The 17,605-nt window shown below is 42.7% G+C and overlaps 1 protein-coding gene across 2 annotated transcripts in view; it reads right to left on the bottom strand.

Annotated features, from left to right (window-relative positions):
* LOC106639302 (M-phase inducer phosphatase cdc-25.2) overlaps nt 1–17,605 on the bottom strand; it is a 113,337-nt gene that overhangs the window by 7,799 nt on the left and 87,933 nt on the right. The gene's annotated exons all lie outside the window — the stretch shown is intronic.

Genomic DNA, 17,605 nt, shown 5'->3' with positions numbered 1-17,605 from the left:
CATGAAAGTTTGATTGTGAGTGTGGACGTATTTCTAATAAATGCTTTTAATATAATTATCATCTACACATTTGCCGTTTGCAAGGCGATTTCATCATCGCATGGTTTATCAACGAAAAGTAAGAATTTTCATCATAGCACTCCAAGTTGTTTTCCAAGTCCAAGAAAAATTTTCCAAGCCCATTTTTGCTTCGTTTTGAGGCACGTATACCTTATCTATAAGTATATGGTCGAGGATTATCAAAATTCAGGCTATCCGTAATTAAGTTAAGCAATATTCTTGTATTCCTCTACTCTAAGAGTTATCGAGAGAATCGCTTAAGACAAAACAGCCTAAAGAAAACAGGCATAATCACTTGCAATGTTTCCCACATAAAAACAAAAGACTCGATCCCAGAAGGTAACGCAAAAAAAGGGCTCGAAGAGGAAAAGTGTCGTCACTCTTGACGAAGAGAGAAAAAAGATCCCGGCATTTTTCTCCCCCTGGGGGGTACGTACGTGTGGTATTAGACGCACTCCTCTCCCGCCTGCCGAGCGAGTGTATTTCGGCGCCTCACAGGGTGCTCTTTTGCCTCTGATGGCCACGTCGTCAGTAGATATATATGTATCCATGAGCTACAACGTAATACACACAAGGACAGTGGGAAAAATTTCTGGACACACTGCGGGACAGATTTTTTCACGCAAAAACAAGAGGGGGTCCGGCGGTGTTAATGCAAAGTTGGGAAGTTGGGGCTTCAATGAAGCTCTAGTTTTCCGTGAATCAATTTGTGTTTTTTTCCCTACTCTGATAAATTTTCGAAAAAATAATCAATTATATCATATACCTCAACGTTTGGTTTCTATTCGACGGTTTTATTAGTTCTGATAGTTTCAAGTCTAAAAGTAAAAAAATAAAAATGGTGCGGTTTAGGTATTATATATAAGCTTTCTGAAAAATTTAATCTATTTATGGGGTTGGCGCGTAGAGGGCTGTGCCCACTAGTCTATATATATATATATATATATGGGTGCGTGTTCTAGTGGGGCACGGCCCATTTATTTATATATATATATCCACAAGTTTTGCCTTTTTATACTAGTGGAGCTATATATTTTAATGTGTATATATACACCGCATGTATATACATATATATACCGCAGTGGGCTGTGCCCCACTAGAACACCCACCCATATATATATATATATATATATATAGGTGTGTGTGGGTGTTCTAGTGGGGCACAGCCCACTGCGGTATATATATATATATATATATATATATATATATATATATATATATATATATATATATATATATATATATATACATGCGGTGTATATATACACATTAAAATATATAGCTCCACTAGTGTAAAAAGGCAAAACTTGTGGATGTATATATATATATATGTGTGTGTGTGTGTGTGTGTGTGTGTGTGTGGGTGGGTGGGTGTTCTAGTGGGGCACAGCCCACTGCGGTATATATATACATGCGGTGTATATATACACATTAAAATATATAGCTCCACTAGTATAAAAAGGCAAAACTTGTGGATATATATATATATATATATATATATATATATATATATATATATATTAAAACAATAATAATAATATAATAATAATAATAATAATAAAATAAGCTTTCTAAAAAACTTAATTTATTTAGGGGGTTACATTTATATAGGGGGGGCATCGCCCTCTGCGCGCCAATCCCCCAAATAGATTAAGTTTTTAAGCTTATTTTATTTATTCATTTTTAATAGGACTATTCATTAAACTAGTAATGGCTGAAAAATGCAATTGGCGTCCAACTAAAAAAAAAAAAAGTATATATCAGTACAGAGTAGTTTGTCTTAATTGCTCGACCTCATACCTCTCCCAATGTATCAGATTAGCCACGATCACCACGTCCCACCAATCTCGAAGATACGACAACTCACCCCGGAGCTTCCCCTCAGCCCGTAAGACATCGTTACAGGCGCCCAGATGCGCGCATCTGACGCAAAAGTTCGGCACATGCAGTTGGTCGTATGTAACTCACGGGGGGAATCGATCGCACGTTCGTTACCCCCTCGAAAGGGCCCATCGGCTATACACGCACCTCGGCGCACACGGCAAAAGAGACAACCTTGGACGAGACGCGTAACGAAGGGCCGGAAGAAAAAGCTGCGCGCTGAGGTACACGCCAACTCGGAAGTACAAGTATGAGAAAAGGAGCGAGGGGCGCGCCCTTTACTTATACTTATACTTACTGCTGTACTGCAGCGTACCTGTGTGTATGTATACGTATACGACGCGTATATGTAAGAGAAAGGGACAATCTCTGGTGCCCGTTTTCCCTCGTCACTGCGGTGCGTGTATATGTATATATATGGTCCTTCGTTGCGAGATTTCCCGCGGCGCGCGTACGATTTTTCTTCCCCATCACAGCCCCATTGCATGGAAAGTCGTCGGTTTTTCCTTCCATCGATTGATAGTATATATATTATATATTATGTACCCGTATGTAGCGTACACGGACGATTTTTCACTTTTATAGTCTTAGCTGTTGCATTCGATACGCTTTTGGGGTTTATTTTATGTCTACAGGTAAGGAAGTATCGTTGCAAATGGAGCTTTACGGCCAAATCTTTATTTATCGCGCTTTGGTTTTTCCATCTCGTACTGCACGCGCAAGGGTTGACGGGGTGTACGTTTGCCATCGTGGATTCATTGATATCGAGATTCCTCGCAGATTAATGAAATTTACCAAGTTATACCGGAGAATGTATGGGAAATCATGTACAACTTTAATGAAAATTGTATTTATCGATAGCACGAAAATGCAACTTTGTTCCTAATAAACGCCAATTTCCGCAACGACGTTACTTTGTTGTGACCGGCTAGATGAAATGCAGCACCATCCTTAAGAAAAACCTCCCTTGCTTTACAAACGGAAAGGCAGACGATTCGCGAACGCGAAATCATTAAACCTCTTGTATCTTCCCTCCCTTGTTTTTTGCTCATACACGCGACATTATAATATACAATGGCAAGCAAAGACACTGCAGCAGGCGGTCGGGTCCAATTTGCGCGTACCCAGCTCTGTATGGATTACCGTCGTTGGGTAGAAAAGAAAAAAAAAAAAAAAAAAAAAAAAAAAAAAAACATAACCGAGGGATCATCGCCATATGTGTATATGCATACGTATAAAGGACACGCGGCTGCAGCGTACGGGCAAAAAATAAACGGCAGCCAGTAGAGAAACTACCTACGGAAGGACGGACACGAGACCACCGGGCTCCTGCTCGCCACCTCCTCGTCAACGCGTGTATATATAGACACACGCACGCGCTTTCTACCACCCAGAGGTGTAGGGGCTGGATTATCATTATTTTCGTTATTGATGGAGAAGACGATCCTGCGCTCCTTGCACGTAGAAAGTGTCAGGACCGTTGGCCGGTGGCTCAGCCTCCCCATACATTCATGCATACTTGCCCTCTTCGTCCGAGACGCGTCGACCAAAAAGGACCCTTTTTTTTATCTCCTTCCTTCCCTCCTTGGCACTGGATGGTCTCGAGAAGTTTCGCCGATACAGACCCGTTGATTATTCGCACATTAGCATACAGGGCACACGACAGGAGAACGGAGCGTGCCCGGCGTCGGGAGGGCAGTAGTCGAGGTCCGTCTTCGACGAGACGGACTTTGAGCAAGGGGGTTTCGTTTATTTTTTGCCCCTCCTTCCTTCTACCCGTTTTTTGCTACTTTCTTAAGAATCACCGGCAATAAACCGTGCTAGTGCGCGTGCGCGTCCGTTTGATTGCGAAAAATATCTCGCCTCGTCAAGGCGGACGGTGGTTTCATATACATCGCGTGGACGGGCAGCGCGTTTAGGTGGGAAAATGTGTTGGTGTGACTTTTGTATCATCCACTTGGAGTTTGTGGCTCGGGTTTGGAGTGCCGGTTTTTGCGGTGGACCGAAGAGTTTTCCCAATGAGCCGTCAGATCTTATAAACAAAACAAAAGCTCGTTACCTTATACGTACAGACGGACTGTATAGGTAGACGGTGTATAGGTAGGTATGGCAATTTACAAAAACTACACCAACCCGCGTTTACTGTCATAGTAGTAGGGGGAAGAAAAAAAAAAAAAACACCAACGTCAATCCTCTAACTCGTTAAGAAAATAAAAAAAATTATCGTGCGAAAAGAAGGTGCACCCTTTTACTTACAACCCCCTTTTTTTCTCTCTCCTTGCACGCGACCAACCAATACGCATAGATGGATGCGAGCGTTCCTCCAACGAACTTCAGACGGGCATCTGTCCCGTTTTCCCATAATGAAACTTCGCACGCGTCGACTCGAAGGAAAAAAAAAAAAAGAGAGAGACGGAGAGAAACCACATCGAAAGCCTCTCTCCTCCTTCCGATCGTAATGAATCCACGTGGTCGTCAACAGCGCGAGAAAAATCAGCGCACCCTCGCCCCTACGACGCGGCGTCTTCCCTCGCAACTTCGCGCCCTATCTTCTTCAACGATACCGTGGTACGTATAGTCTTGGCCGTCGCAAATGGGAGGGAGCAAAAGTGATGCGCGCACGCGGGAGGCCCACTGTTTATAACACATATAATAGCCGCGTATACCCAGCAAGAGTGTACAATCATGTGTATAATGCACACACGGTGCAGTTTTGCCAACCGGGAGAGTCCAACGTACTTATTGACTTATACATGCCCCCCTCGAGGGGAGGGGGTATCAGCTGTTCGTCGCGCCGAGGAACCCCTGCGTGGAAGCTGCTGTTGGGCGCGCGACAGTTTCTTTTGAGGGGCCAGAGGGGGGAGAGCTCCTGTTAAATTATATACTGCCGGTGTCGTGGTTACGTACACTACACGTACAGCCGAGCAGACACGCGTCGAGGAGTCTTCGGGTGCGTATGTGTATAGATGGGTGGTGCCTCTCGGAGGCTGAGGTGCATGTAACTTTGGGGGTAGGGTTTTAGTGTTGGAGGTGAGCGTTTCGCCTAAGGTCATTTTGCGGGGTCACGGAGCAGGGGTTAAAGAAATTTCAGGACTTCAATGTAGTGTACACCTATATATGTACGGAAACGGCGACGAGTTTGGGTTGATTTACCAAAGTTGCGTTGCGCTAGCGATAATGAGCCTCGTCCTTGTGTTCATTTTCTTATTGATTGAAAAAAAAGATCGCGTGCAAAGAGTTTCAGTGTTAAAACGTTGCAAATAAAGAAAAAAATAAAAATAAATAAATAAATAAATAAATAACAGGGAACGACTATTACCAATGATTACTCGGCTGATCCGTCAACCAACAGCTCTAAATTGTCCCTCCGAGACGCGTGCGCGCCAACAACCCGTAATTTGCGGGCGTAAGAGAAGCAGAAATTTCTCCCCCAAGAAAGGAGGGACACGGCCCAAGTTTTACCCAAGGGTGCGGTTTTTCTCGGCGCGCCAGACGTACTGCTCATGTGCATCGGCATCAACCCCCTTTAAACGTTTCTTATACACACACGTGGACGGACAGACAGACAGACACATATGTATATTATACACAAAAGGGCAGTGTATATATATATATACTTTACGTATATAGAACCGACACGCGCGCGCGCGTATTGTGCAAGACTCCCCTACTTACACCTCAGCCCACATCCACCCTCCTCCGTCTTCGTGTAAAACAAGTTAATACCCACTTTTTCTTCCCTCCTCACTCGCACCCGCGTCCCTTGCACAGAAATACCATGCGTATGGCCCTATTACGTACAGTGAGGATACAATGTTATATATTATAGGTACACGAGCGCGAGCGCGCCTCGACTCGGCTCTCGGTTACACGTACACCCATCCCTTAATAACGTTAAGTAGGTACGAGGGCTCACAATGCAAATTGACACACGCCGCAGAGAGAGAGAGAGAGAGAGGCTCTCGTTTCTTTCACTTAACTCTGCTGTAGCTCTCCCACTCGAGATGCATATTGGAGGGTGGACTCGAAGGTGGGAGGGGGTCGAGAGCCATTGTGGCACAGGCAAATCGTCACAGCGTTGTTTTACGTTCCGTCCCTCCTTCTCTCGGGCTCTCTTTTCTTTGCGTGCAAGTAGGTAGTACATGTACGATTCTCTCTTTTGTTATACTTAAGGAGTGGCGGAGGCACAAGTCAGCTCTTTTGTGTAATCAAAGAAGGCGAATCCGAGTAGGAGGAGAAAGAGAGGTGCAAGTGCGGTATACAAGGAGGTGGGCGCTTTTTTATTTCAAGAAAGGAAGGAAGGAAAGGGCGACGCAACAAGTCGAAGAGTATATAGTCCCATTGCGGGGCAACACAATGGGCGCGCGGAGGAGAGTACATTGCGGGTCCTTTTTTGGCTTTGCGGCCTTCTTGCATTCACCGGCGTCGCCTTCTTTTTTTTTTTTATTAGTGTTAGTAGGTTCTGATGGAGTTTCATTGTACGGCTGATGTGTCAGAATGCGTACGCGCTCGAGGGTGTGTCTGCCGTGGCGTAGGGTGGATCGAGTGTATGGTTGACTTTTCGTGATACTATATACTTTTGAGACGAATGATAATATCATTATAGGGAGAGAGAGAGAGGAAACAAGAAGATTTAATCCGTAATTGGTGGAAGACAATTATACGTGCTAGCAAAAGCTTTTTCGTTTTATTACTTAATTTTCCGTTGACTTCTATTATAATGTGGGTATATAAATAAACGAGTGCAATATAAGATACAGCCGATACATACTTTTTCGACAAAATTTGTTGGAGCTCGAAAAAAGTAAACCACCCCACAAATATGGAATTAGTTCAATCGACCCTCAAATTCACACCGGTGAATAAAAACGCGGCATTTCGCGGCTCCGTCAATTCACCACGGGCCCATAGTGCTAGATCATTAGTTTACGAGGGGCTTTGACACATACTCAAGACACAGGGGTAGGAATTTCATCGTTAAGTAGGCACTAAATTAATACACACACGCCGTTAGTTTGGCAAAGTCGAGAAGTACACGCATACATGTATATGTACAGAGAAACGCGTACGTCAAAGTGAGCGAAAAAGGAGCTATAACGGGAGGCAGCTGCTTGCGTTGGTTGCACCATCAGTTAACTCGGGGGCCGGCGACCCCGCCACCAGCGGCTTCTCTCCCGAGCGACCCTCGCGTGCTGCACATACATTACACATATATACCCTTCGTTCGCGCGCGTGCGTTATATATATAACGTCTGCTGCTGCGATACCTCATAAGAATATACGTATACGTATAGCTCACAGCCGACCGGGGCGAACGTTATACGAGGGTATATATATGCTTGAGGAGCCCTTCGCCGCGACGCGTGCCAAAGAAGACGCCGATGGCTTTACGTCCGTACATGTATAAGCGTGCAATAATATTTATACATATTCGTTGGGGCGTTTTTTGCGCAACCCTTTAATCATAGATAGACGACTCATATATAGATGGCCACTTGATGAATGTCGTGTAGGTATATGTGAGACCTCCTTTTCGGCTATTTTTTGAAGTTATTGCTCGATTATACAGTGATAAATTAGAGTCCGAATCCTATATATACTGTCATCGTTAGAGAAGCTTTTCTATTGTATTCCAAATTGAATGAGATCCACTTTGATTAGCATCGGATTTTTTTTTCTTTTTGTCCATGCGATCGTAGAGAGGTCAGGCGATTATTTATTGTGTGTGTTGAAATTTATGTACCCAGGCATAGGGGGGAAAGAGAAGGTGAAAAATACGATGGAAGCGCTTATAGTTTGGCGATCGTGACTAAATTGCGTCGAACAGGGAGATATTCTGGGGTAGCCACGCACTGATTTACACACGTTACGGGCGATATGTAAATATCTCGAGGCTAATTCCGTGCGGAGGAAATCGATACGTCAGAGGGATGCTGCCCGAGGGTAGTGACCGTATGTATGTCAGTGTATGGGCGCGGCTGTCCCTCCTGTCATGCTTCGTTTGGACAGGGGATGATGCCGTTGCGCTAAGTAAATAGATGGATCTTCGGAGACGACAGGAGTCCCATCGCGTACATACGTACATGTATCCGTGCGACTGAGCGTATAATATATTATATGTATTACGAGCATATTATTTTCGCTGAAGTAAAATTTTGGATTTTTTTTTATCGTATCGGTCGAGAATTCTTGAGAAAAGTATCGGAGGGTAAAAAGTGCCTCCTAACAATTATAGCAACGCGTGCTCCGATGATTTGACCACTGACAAGCAGAAAATCAGTTTGAAGTGTATGAAATGATTATATTTTGCAAAATTTTTCAATTGTTCTGTACAGTACATTCAAAAAGTCGAAAAAATTCAATCACAAAGCCATCAAAGTTGACAATCAGTTTGGGGGGAGGGGGGAAGCAACCGTTGCGGCACCCCAGCTTAATTTTTTTTCTTCTCCTCATCCCTAGACTGCCACAGCCCATTTTCGGATAGAAAGAAAAAAAAAAAAAAAACAGTCTCCGTCATTATATAGCAAAATTCTAGTAGCCCTTGGAACTTTTTTTTTTTTTGCTTATTAAAAGGCACGATGCATAAAATTTACTAGCGCGTACTGCGTACAATGAAAAAAAAAAAAAAAAAAAAATCCAGTTTTCAAAGCTGTGCGCTGCCTTCAAACTTGGGATGATAATATGACGTGAAAAAAAAGCCTCGCGCTAAAAGCTCCCATAGTAACGTAAACGTCGAGAAAAGCTCATCGCGGTACAAAATAGCAGGGTAAGGTCCACGTACGTGCACCCCAGAGCGATCGGTTCCCATTATTATATATTGACGAACGAGCCAAGGTATAGAGCATATAATACATATAATGCTCGATCGATACGAAGATCTTATATTACATTGTACACAGGTAGTGTTGCCAGTAAAATTATAAACACACGCTGCAGATGCTATATTGGGGGGATGGGTTATCGTCTAATGCTCACACGCGTGTACACACATATATATGTACACGCATTTGTAGGAACATCCAAGAGGTTGGAGCGAAAAACTCGAGGGGGATTCTTCCCAGGAGCGGTGGTTAATGTCACGCAAGGGGGGGGATGGGACGCGTGCCGATGCTCTTCTCGCTCTGCACGAGTGTATCCATATACGGGAGTTTGGCGCGCGCATATATAAATGTTTATTAAAGCACCGCTCTCTCGGTTGTTTATTTACGACATGTATAGTTGTATGGTATATGCTATGCACGGAGGTAGTAGTGTTTTGCACTTTTCAATGGGTTACGTAAGGAGCGCTTCTCATTGGTTTCTCTCCATTCTGTTGGATGCGTATTTGTATGATTAGGTGGTACAAGGGGGTCTGATCGGGTCGAAATTAATTCTAATGCTATCGGATGTACATATTTATGAATTCACGTATATGTCGAGAGAAGGGTGCGAGTAAGGGAGGACGCGTGTTTAAAAAGGGGCGGCTGGTTCGAGGCGATCGATCGGTTCTTTCGGCTGTTTAATTATATCGGAGAAAAACGGGACTCTCGAGACTTGAGTCTTGGATGCACTTTTGTACTGTAGTACTCTTTACATCGAATGGTTCTTTTTTTTCTTTCGTTTTTTAAATAAAATTTTTGTTATTAGTCAAACGTTAACAAATTATGGGTGTTTGCACGAAAAACAAAGGTAACAAAGTTTTAACGAAGTCAAGAAGCATAAACTACATCATCTAGCAAATAATAAAAGTATATATTATGTATACAGTTTTCACGGCAGGCCATAGAAAAATCCTATTCAAACTCTGCGTTAATGTTGGAGCAAAGGGTATATTTTTCCAACTCAAAAGAGTCAACGAAGAAGTGGTAATCAGATCGGATATCAAGTGCAAATTTCAAGAGCTCCTGTAGGTATAGGTACGCACATCAGGAGACATTTAACTACGCGTGCATATATGTATAAAGTCGGTGTGTGCGAGCGTAAAACGCAGGTGTGCTACAGTACACGCGACAGCCATACACTATACCCACGTACATTTCACTCGCACCCTTCTCATACGTATACCTATATATAAATATACCGATGCCGGTGTAACATGTATTGTAACGCGTTCATTAGCAATTTTTATGTATGCTAATTCGCTGCTCCAACTTTTTCGATCGTCTACCGCTGTAGCTCTTCATACACGTATACATCAAAGGAGGCGTGGTGAGCGAGTATATATATTTATACGTAGAGTACGTCTCTACATCTATTTGAAAAAGTACGAGGACTCGTATGTAATGTATTCACGCCGTCTGTCTTGGAAACTCGATAATAGAACAAGTACACAATTTATGCGTATACAATTGCGCTGAAAGGATAATATCGCGAACAAGAGATGTACTCAAATCGATTGGTTTGGGCCGATTCAACTTTCCGAGGGGGCGTGTATGGCTTGTCGATTAGATGTACTCAAGTGAAGACAGCTCGTTTTCATGGATGATCAAATACACCTATACGTACATGTGTACACAGTTAACAGAAGAATGGGAGCTTGAAATTTTATGATTTCACGAAGTTAATTGAATTTCTTATCATACGACTTTTTTCGTAGCTACGTAAAGAGATTAGAGGAATACGAAGGTGTGTGTATAATATGTTCAAATCACCGGTATATCTTTATACACGTGTCTCTATAATCTGTAGACAACTGGTGCCTGTGGCATTTTAAAATATAAGTGATGTGCAATGACGAGCATGAAAAAGCATAGAATAAAAAAAAATAAAAAAAAATAAAAAAAAAGAAGGACCCAAGCTCGTATTTTCCATCCCCTCCAAGTACAATTAACATCAGCAGCGGTACGATCCCGCGCAGTGGAATAATTACGCAAATAACGTAAAGAAAAGGCACATCGCGGCTGATGGTATAAAAATTCCAATGTATTCCGTGTACTCTTTCTCTCTCTCGGTAGCCTACATATTGCCAAAAAAAAAGGAGAGCAGGCGCTCCCTCTTCCGTGGAGGGCTACACCCCTAACGACGAGGCACCCCGAGGTATAATTTCACGTGCGCGCGTAAATCCAACTTATCCGCCTCTCGTTTTTACCTGTACATTGTACACTATAAAACACAAATGTACGTGCACGCATACATAAGTATATGCACACGTGTAGCTTCGTGTGCAGTTTTAGGATGTACATGTATATATACACGTGAGTGCCTGCGCGCCAAAAGCAGTCCCCCGTCATGTGTTCCTCGCGGGATTTCGCAGTTCCCTCCCTTTCCCGACAAGTCCCCGAGATGCGTATAGGTATGCGAGTTTTTTTTTTTTCGCCACCAAGCGCAAGCTCGCACAATATGCCAGCCACATGTGCCTGATGACGAGGTGATCAGAGCGTTGTCCGAAGAACGAAACGATCAGCGAGAAAGAAAGAGGACACGTATGTCGTTCGAGAAGATCGTTTGATCGTTTTGGAGTAATAAGCATAATTCTCTGTCCACAGCTTTCGTTTGGTTGAGCAGGTCATTTATCGAAGAGAAAAAATATCGTCAGAGCCGTGTAAAGTCAGTTGGCAGAAAGTTGATGGCGAGACCCAACCGGTGACAAATCGTACCAATGAAATGATTCGCGAGGGCGCATCTGAACGACTCGTAATTTAATACCAATCATCAGCGCAAAGTCAAAAAGCATTTGTAGAGCCAATTTTAAATATTTGCCGCAAGCCCATATTTTATATATATATACCTCCCCCTAAAGCGAAGAAGAGCGTCATCAGCCAACAGACGACTCGAGCATCTGCCAAAAATCAGCAGCAGGCAATAAACGTTGAGCGCATCGCCAGCCTCGAGACAGTATTAGTATAACATGTGTATATTATATACATGGACGTATCCCAAGACGAGAGACGACGTCGTTCCCTTCACATACCCCTGGCGCACTGGTCCCCTCCCCCTTGTCCCCGTTATATTGCCCGCTGCTCTCCCTCGAAAAATGTCTTTCCATTCTTTTCGCCTCTCCCTTCGTATATACACATCCTCTTTTGGAGCCCGTCGCGGCGAAAGCAGCATCCGCACCCGTATTTGAACCCCCGACAATCGGTCCCAGTCGTCCGTGCATGGCCACCCTTCGAGAACGAGATCCCGACGTGTGCTAGCTTTTGCCCGCGAATCTCCAGACCAGACTATAACGTGCCACGGGGGAGAAAACTTGAACCAGGAAGTAGGAAGTGAAACTGGACTGTGAGTGACCATCGGAAAAGGGGGGATGATGCGTGGGAAAGGCGAGGAACTCTGGTTTTTGCCCATCGGTTTCTTACCTGTCCTGATGCTATATTCCGTACTCTAACATTGAAGTAAAGCTCAATACGTACCTATACGAGTATGATGATCGAGGGGATACAACATACCGGAGATCGGAGGGTGGAAAAAGTGACTGCGTAGAGCAGAGATCGAGAGACGCGGAAAATCGAAAGTGACGAAGACCCCCTCGACTTGAAGCACAGCGGGAGACCCGGGAGAGAAAAAACCTGTTGCGGGTGCTCTTTTTCCCCGTTTTTTTCTTCTCCGTCTATTTTCCAATAACAAGCGTTTTTTGTGGTTTGAATCGAAGCGTGTCTGTTTTTTTTTTTTTTTTTTATTCATGTCGGTAAGTTTGTACATTTCAGGTAGGCAGCCCCCGTGCGTGTAGTAGGGTTACTGACGTTTCTGATGTGTTTTTCTTGTAATCACGTTTTCTTTTTGGCATGGTACGTCAACTTATTTACGCTGATAAAAAGAAAAATTCAAAAAGAAAAACTCAGTTGCGCACAATTATTGGACAGAAAAATGAAAGGTCGGTCTTGAACTTACACCTCAATTCGACTCGTACTTGGGCAGGGGGTTGTTCTTTTTCTAGCGTAAACAGCTCCCTTCTCGTATTCCCACCTTTGCAGTACTCACAGTACATACTTACAAATGTTGCAAAATGCGCACGTGTAGTCGGTGCATGGATTTATGCTTGAAACAGAAAAGAAACACTATAGTCAAATGTATGTTTGCTTTTAGGGCAACCCCCGAGGTGCGGAATATAAATGGCACTTAAATATATCGCGACGACACGAGGGGGGGTTTAAAGGTGTATTTACTCCGGCATCGGAATCGCACGCGCATGAAAAAAAGACGAGGGTCACGTAGCGAGTATAATGTAGAGGCACTGTTTTTTCAATGGATGGCAATAGTGTACGGGATTTTAGACGCCAGAGGCGACAAACTCTTTTTGCCTCGAAAACTCACTGGGTATAATATATGTATAGGTAACCGGATACTCAAGCAACCGACGCGCGTGCCAGTGTGCACATATACATATTTATAGTCGCGAGATAAGAGAGTTCTCTGATGTATTCCCGCTACAAAGAGGAGAAAGAGACGTTTTTGCGACAGAGCTGTACCATTGTTGGGGTTCCGGTGAAATTAACCTTGACGAGCCAACGGAATCGAGTGCAAGAGCAGTTTGGAATGAAATCTTATGCAAGTTGCATTTCTGAAGTCATCGCATATAGCTTGGCTACACATATAGTTTATCTATTCGCGGGAATTATCTTTGATACAAGCCCGAGAAAATCATGAATCCAAAACGATAAAGAGTAAAAAAAAAAATCCTCTTGAAGCAACGTGCTCTGCGAACTTTAAAAACCAAGCTAGCTAACCGAGACGAATGTGTCAGCGCTCAATCATCCCCAATCAAGAGTTGAAGATGATGTAGCGCAAGGCCGAGCGCTACGCCACACTGTAAATCAGAATATTGTCTTTAGTCGAAATTTCTATGATGTATCGACTTGTCAACCCAAGGATTATCAAACTAAAATATGAAAAAGCATCTAAACCAATTTTTCGAATGAAGAAAATAATATTTGATGCATACTTGCGATGTACTCGGTAGGAATAAAAAAAAAAGTGAAAAAAAGAGCGTAACCAAAAGTGAGCATAACCAATTGTACGCCACATCGATGTTATTCCCTTTCACTTGGTTGGCGGTAACATGAAAATCCAGGAATTGATTAAACATTCATTAAACTGTAAGGATAATTATGTTTGTTCAAGTTCCTACATGCTTTATCAAGTTATTTTGTAAAGCCACGCGCAAGTCTGATAAAAGCCTCTAAACGACATCCATAACAGTGAGCTTTTAAGAAACAACAAGAAATCGATGGATTACCACACATTCCATCAGCTCTATACCGAGTCGCACAAAAGAAACAAAAAAATATCTCGGTCTAGAGGATACATATAGTATATTCCTAATGAGCTATTAGCCGTTCCTCAAGAATGTTTTTCAAGAAAATAACTTGTTTCGACCTTATTACAGTGGAATCTCAGCATAATGACACCCTAACGTTATACGCGTTGAAAATACGTATACATGCTCCGTTGGCTCGTATCTCGCGTCCGCTATACATAGAGCGTGTTGCCAAGCGAGAGTTGCATCGGTTTTGTGTATAGGTATTGTCACACATAGTAACGCGTTGTACAATACATATACAATATGCGCACGGGAGACCATTTTATCAGCGGGTCCCAGATCGGAGGAACAGAGCATCCGTTTGTGCTTTGGAGGAGGGAGAGATGCGACCGTTTAAAAAGCTCGACTACAGCTGTGGGCACGACTTACTTACTGCCAAAAATCGTGGGCGATGCTTTTTTCTTTTTTTCAGGCAGATGCTGGTGATACGGAAGCGAGTTGCTCGGTGGTTATTTTATTTTACTTTTTTTTTGCGACGAATTGAGGAAGTGAAACGTTGATTTTTATTGCGACTTTGGGTGCACGAGTAGAGGGACACTTTTGCTACAGAATTTCCCAGTAATACCGAAAGCGTCGCTGCGAGCTTTTTTTGTATGACGTGACTAGTGTACGTTAAATATATTTCATCGAGAACAAAATCACGCGATTATGAGACGCCAACGGACAAAAAATAACGAGCGTCGGATCGTTTGAGCATTAGATAAGAACTCCGAGGGAAAATGATTTTCATTTCGAGACGATAACGCGATCGAACAGTCGAGAATCTGTAAATTTGAGGTGGGGACGTGTAGTTTTCAGCCAGTAACTCTGGTTTTTGTAGTATTCTCTAACGTTATTCATATTTTTTTTCGTTATTGTTTTTTTTAAATTATTGTTATTGTTATTTTTATGATATAATTTTTTTTTATATATCATAACGTAAATAAAATTACGTTTAACTCAGTGATTTCAAACTTGGGAAATTCAGTAACTACATAGTCAGCGAAAACAATTTTGTTCATGGGATGATGGACAGTTTGAGAATAAATGACAATATTTGTTCAGAGATACGATGATGTATGGTTTTACCGAACTATTTAAGAATATTTCCTGTCTACCGTTGGATCTTTTTTGCTGGAATTAGAATTCACAGAATACGCGTTTAATCTCCTTCAAACAACGCAGGTTTGGACAAAAAAGACAATACTAAATAGCAAAAAGGCACAAGACTAGGCGTCGCAGTGGTCAAAACTCGTGAATCGATCGTCAAGCTCGTAAATCGGAGTCAAAGAACGAGGGGTAGGACAAAAAAAGCAGGACTCCCAAAAACCAACAGTCGCCAAATATGAAAATTGATCCCTTTTCCGGAGGGCCGGTCTAGTTTTGAAGTTTTTCCGAAAAAAAGAGCGCGAAAAAGGGGGGGGGGAGGATCCATCGGGCGGTGCTGCCTGTAAAATACACGAGGAGCGCCGGCTTTATCCTCGTGAATGGAACGAACGGATGCTCGCCGTGTACAGGGAGAAAGGAGAAACATGGGTACACCACACGCGCCATCGAGCAACAAAAACACACACGGGTTGTCCCGCGTTTTTCCCGTGAATGGAGGAGACGGTGGTGTCTGCGCCTCGTGCGCGTGCCGGACGTCGAAAGTCTTAACCTTAACAAAGGCGCAGGGCGAAGAGTTGAAAAAGCCCGGAAAACAATAGGAAGAGGGAGAGATTCTTGAAATCCACCACCGCGAAAACACGAGAAAGGGTGAAAGTTACGGGTTGTTAATGATAACAATAACGATTAATGTTTATCAGAAGCAAAGACAAAAGGAAACATCAAGCTATTATTGATGAGTAATGAATAATTCGATGAGTATACCAGAACAATATAACGTAGGGTTATGATTTCAGTAATAATGTACATAATATTTCCTAGTAATATTGAAACTCATTGCTATTAATGAAAACCATACGTGTCCGAGCGAAATCACGATTTCATGACTGCTGAAACTTGCTTCCTCGTTCTTCGTCGAGTACGATGGGCAAACACGTGGTACATTCACCTCGACTCTTTTTCGCTGTTCGTACAATCGATAAAACTCCCGTATCTACTTTTACCACAGCTGCCACGTCCTCGGCTACGACCACGAAATACCCCCAATAGTCACGGACACGTACCCAAATAAATATAGATACAAACGTTCGCCCGCGAGACTATAACCAAACCACCCTCCCCCTATCCCGCGTTTGTGTGTGTGTGTGCATCATCGTAACATTCCTACACGACACCCCCAGTACGCTGTAACCCCTAACGCGAGCTAAGTATAGGTATCGAGAGAGCTATTATGGCTCATTGCAGGGTGTTTTTTTTTTTTTTTCTCCTCTTGTTCTTATTTTTGGCTCTAATGGCTCATGCGACGGTGTACGTGTGTACGTACTGCACAGGGGAGGGTGTCGCGAGAGTCGCGTGCGCGGGTGGTACGTAAACAGACAAAGGGGGCTTTTTTCCAAGGGGATGGCGGTAGGCCCGTGAGTTTTAACGAAGGAGCGCGTGTTTGGACTGTCTATATTTACAGTGTTGAAAATAAGTTGCACGCGGGTCTTAGAGCAATGATGGTCTGAAAGGTTAGGAGCGACCAAAGTTATCGTTGGTCCCGAGGATGAGGTGGACTCTCGTGAGTTGGTTCACGGGGTCGAGGTCGTATAGCATTACCAAAAATGTATAACTGTTTTTTCGAATAGTAGTGTTGGTATTTTCAAAATTTCGAAACGCGTCCTAGGTTCTTCATTGGAAGACACATAGATAAGCCACGAGAGCTCAACGGACAAATAGGCACGTGTTTCAACATTTTTCAGCATACACGTAGGATATAAGGGAACTTTATATATGTGTAAAAGAAAAAAAAAACTAAAAATGATGTTTAATAAACTTTCAGGTCAAAGTTATTTTTGTATGAAAAAATATTTCAACTGTAAGTTTGCCCGAACGCAACGACAAGGATTTTCGGCAGCTAACGAATCGGCGATAACGAGTATTTTTTTCGTCTTACATTACTGACGTTGTTTTTTCATTAATGTGTGTTTGTGCATATTTCAATGATAAATATAACGTATCCTGAGAAAATATATATTTGAGGCTTTTTTTTTTTGTACGAAAAAAAAAAAAAGCTGTTCCCAACACTAATAAGGAGTCAAAATCAGGCTTCGATTCTTTTGTTCAATATTTTTCTATACTACAGTTTTACTTTTGTAAAACATACCGTATATTTTTTAAGCTGAAATTTTTGTACCGTTATTATTTACATAGTGTATATGCAGTATTCGAAAACGCCAACAGAAAAAGTGATGCTTTATATTTTCCATGAAAAAAAAAAGTTTGAAAAGTGCCGATGTTTGATGACAATTTTTTAGAGATTCTTTTAAATATCCCATGATAAACTTTACCATCCAAAAAAAT

The sequence above is a fragment of the Copidosoma floridanum genome, unplaced genomic scaffold, assembly GCF_036245765.1.
Source record: "Copidosoma floridanum isolate Cflo_tuat_1 unplaced genomic scaffold, Cflo_Japanese_pri ptg000019l, whole genome shotgun sequence".
NCBI lineage: Eukaryota > Metazoa > Arthropoda > Insecta > Hymenoptera > Encyrtidae > Copidosoma > Copidosoma floridanum.
Note: the sequence above shows the minus strand (reverse complement) of the source record. Positions and strands in the feature narration are given on the sequence as shown.